The 4163-nt window shown below is 42.0% G+C and overlaps 1 non-coding gene across 1 annotated transcript; it reads right to left on the reverse strand.

Moving 5' to 3' along the window:
- Positions 1-1678: 1678 nt before the first annotated feature.
- On the reverse strand, positions 1679-1782 carry LOC116546637. The gene has a single exon (XR_004266791.1). It is a non-coding gene; the product is annotated as a small nucleolar RNA U13 (small nucleolar RNA).
- Positions 1783-4163: the final 2381 nt, after the last annotated feature.

Genomic DNA, 4163 nt, shown 5'->3' on the forward strand with positions numbered 1-4163 from the left:
CCCAGTGGCCTCAGAAGGCTTCAGAGCAGCTCAAACGGCAACCACCGGGCATGGGCAGTGGGGGAACAGAAGTGCTGGCAGAGGCAGCCCCACTGACTAGAGCTGGCCCACTTTGGGGAACTGCTCATCCTCTGTCCCTCTTTGTTTACAACCTGAGAGGGAAGAAGGAACAAAGAGACCCTGGGACATGACCCCAGGCCCTGGTGTCACCAAGCAAGATGGCACCATGGGAGAAGCCTCTAGGGCTCTTTTGTCCCCCAGTAGGCAGTTTCCAAGAAGAACAGCACTTGGTTCATGGCATGTGACACATGGTATGTGGCACGTGGCCCCCTCACTGTGCCATCTGGTGTGCTGGCACTGACTGGCACATCCAGAGTCCACACCAACCGCCTGAAAATTCATTCTTCTATTTTTCTTAACTTGGTCTTTGGTATGGCACTAAATTTTGAAAATGAGAAAAGTACTTAACTGCTCACTGAAATCACTGTGTGAAATACTGCACTTTAAATTTATTATATCTCTTTTTCTTTGTAGGGTTTTCTTTATTTTAAAATAGTCTGATAGCAACATAAAAGCTCTAATTCTTAGGCCTGTTGCCTATTTACTCAGGCTGACACAAAAATTTTAAATAACTATAATAGAATAACGCCCCAGAAACAGAGGAAAATTCTCAACATTACTCTCCTTACACTGAGTGTTTAACTTGTACAGAAAGAAACAACAAATGTTCTAAATGTAAAAATAGAAACTCTGGAAATAATCCTATTATTTTAGTTCTACTTTATGCTTGCCACATAGTAGGCTCATAAAAAATATTTATTGTGTGACTGGCTAGATGGTTAAATAGATACAGTACTGCCAACTGGACAATCTGAGATCAACCAGCCTTCCCCAAGGACTTAAGCCCGCAGAGCTGGTCCAGAAGCATATTGGACCTAGAGAAGAAATATAATTAACTAGGCAAGTCAAGTCTTCTCTAACATGAAATCCGAGTATCTTTTCTTGGAGTGGGAGCCCAAAGATTTTAAAACTCTTGCCTAAAGGCAAGTTTAGACCTGTCCACAACCAGCTGATATTTATTGAATATTTACAGCACTGGGGCCACTGCCAGGAAATGCAGATGGAGTATAGTGAGCAAGACAGAAAGGCTCCACCTAATATTAGAACATACTAGAATCTATGTGGAGCCACACATACAAGGTCTCCTGTTTTAGTCAGTTTGGGCTGCTTTCACAGAATACCACAGACTGGTGGTTTAAACAGCAGGAATATGTTTCTCACAGTTCTGGAAGCTGGGAAGTTCAAGATCAAGATGCCACATATCCCATGTCTGGGGAGAGCTGGCTTCCTGGTTTGCAGATGGCTAACTTCACAATGTGTTCTCTCATGATGAAGAGCAGAGAAAGAGAGCTCTCTTCTGACTTTTACAAGGGGACTAATCCCATTCATGAGTGCTCCACCCTCATGACGTAATCACCTCGGAAAGTCCCCTCTCCCAACAATCTTATATTGGGGCTTAGAATTCCAACATAGAAATTTTAGGGGGATATAAACATTCAGTCTATGGTATCCCCTGATTTGTAACTACAGTGCAGTGAGAAAGGATGATCTTTACATGAATGGTGCTGGGTCAACTGGATGTCCAAGTTGAAAAAAATGAATTTTTTTTCCAAATTCAGGTCAGACGGGTAATGTGCCAATGTAGTAACAAGGTTCAAGGGTGGCACATCTCACACATGTGTGTGAGCACCCAATCATCATGCCCATGAACTACAAAAGGATCATGAATCCTAATCTCTACATTATACCACACATAAAAATGAATTTCAGATGGATTACAGATCTATATATAAAAGGTAAAATAATGAGACATCAAAAAGATAAAATAGAAAAACATTTTCATGACCTTGGAGAAGACAAGGATTTCTTAAACAGGTTGAAAATGTACCAACTATAAGGAAAAAGCTGACAAATTGGAAAATATTAAGATTAAAAACTTCTGTGCATCAAGAGCCACCATTCACAGAGTGAAAAAGGCAATTTACAAAGTGGGACACATATTTCTGACAAAGGACTCATATCTAGACTCTACAGAGATCAATGTCCAGGATATACAAAAGACAACCCGAACCCAAAGTTGTTGTTTTTCTCTTTGAAATGAACAAAAGAATTGAACAAGCGCTTCACAAAGAGGATACCCAAAGGCCAATAAACACATGAAAAGGGGCTGGACTTGAAGTCATCGGTAAATGTAAATTTGAACCGTAATGCAACACCACTATTTACATAACAGACGGTTAAATGAAAAAGTCAGAAAATAGCAAGTATAGGTCAGGATGTGAAACAATCAGAACTTTCATATAGTGCGGTGGGCATGCAGATTGGTGCTAAGAAATCATCGGAGAGAACCTAGCAATGCTGAATATATACATACTCTACAAGCCAGCAATCTTGCCACTCTGTATGTAAACAACAGAAATCCAGACACAGGTTCACCAAAAGACATATACAATAATATTCACAGAAGCTCAATTCAGAATAGTTCAAAACTGAAAGCCTCCCAAATGTCCATCAAAAGTGGAATCAATAAAAAACAACTGTGGTATATGCATACATGGAGTACTATGTGGCAACTGAAATGATCAAACCTTAAATGACATGCAACAATGTGGGTGTATCTCACACATCTAATGTTGAACAACAACAAACAAACAAACAAACAAAACAGACATAAAAGCTTTTAAGAAGGCAAAATTAATCAGATGACCTTGGAGGTAGAGCAGGGGGCTAATAATGGGACAAGCACACATGAGGGACCTCTGCAGTCCATTTCCTGATCTGGAAGGTGGGCGGGTTCAATTTCACAAAATGCATCTACTGTGCACTTGCACTTGGGTTTTATAGATGTTGCATGATATACTATAATAAAAAGGTTTTGGGTTTTGTTGTTGTTTTGAGATGGCTCTGTCACCTAGACTGGAGTGCAGTGGCTCACTGCAACCTCTGTCTCCCAGGGTTCAAGTGATTCTGCTGCCTCAGCCTCCTGAGTAGCTGGGATTACAGGCACACACCACCATGCCCAGCTAATTTTTTTATTTTAAGTAGAGATGGGGTTTCACCATGTAGACCAGCCTGGTCTCAATCTCCTGACCTTGTGATCCACCCACCTTGGCCTCCTAAAGTGCTAGCATTACAGGCATGGGCCACCGCACCCAGCCTACAATACAAAGTTTTAAAGAAAATTCTCTCATTCATGTCTTTACCTCACAGTTATTTCTGTTCCTAGTCCCTTGGCCAAGATTCATCCTGCCTGAGGGGGTTTGCATTAACTGAGCCCAGTATGGTCCCCCAGGGCTTTGCACAGCTGGTGCCATCTCTCATCACACAGGCCCAGATTCATATGCAATGAACCTCCTCAGAGAAGCTCTTCCTGGCCCCACCAACCTGGCCACAGTCTCGCACTCATTATCCTGTTAGTTTTATGTTTTTCCTAGCACTTCTCATGAGCTGAAGCCATTCTGATTTATTCATTTGCATTTGTTTTTAAGAGCACAGGGACTTGTTTGCAGTTGTATCCCAAGCACCTGTGTCCCTAGCACCTAAAAATGTATCTGGCATTTTGACCTCACTAATTTCAAAGTTATATCCAAACAAAAGTCCACCTACAAGTGTTTATACCAGGCTTTCTCATAATCATCAAAAACCGAAGCAACCAAGATGTCCTTCAAGAGCCAAGTGGATGAACTGAGGCACATTTGTACAATGGCATCTTATTCTGCCATCAAAAGAATTGAGCTATCAAGTCACGAAAAACCACAGATGAATCTCAAATGTATATTGTGTAGTGAAAGAAGTTCGTCTGAAAATGCTGTGTACTGTATGCTTCCAATTATATGACATACTGGAAAAGGCAAAGCTATAGCAATGGGAAAAGATCAGTGGTTCAGGAAGAAATGGAGGGGGTTGGCCTGGCCTGGTGGCTCATGCCTGTAATCCCAGCACTTTGGGAGGCCGAGGTGGGTGGATCACCTGAGGTCAGCAGTTCGAGACCAGCCTAGCCAACATGGTGAAACCCCGTTTCTACTAAAAATACAAAAATCAGCCGGGCGTCGTGGTGCATGCCCGTAGTCCCAAGATCACACCACTGCACTCCAGCATGGAAG

Source organism: Sapajus apella, unplaced genomic scaffold (assembly GCF_009761245.1).
Source record: "Sapajus apella isolate SASKATOON/1434 unplaced genomic scaffold, GSC_monkey_1.0 scaffold1160, whole genome shotgun sequence".
In the NCBI taxonomy this organism is placed as follows: Eukaryota; Metazoa; Chordata; class Mammalia; order Primates; family Cebidae; genus Sapajus; species Sapajus apella.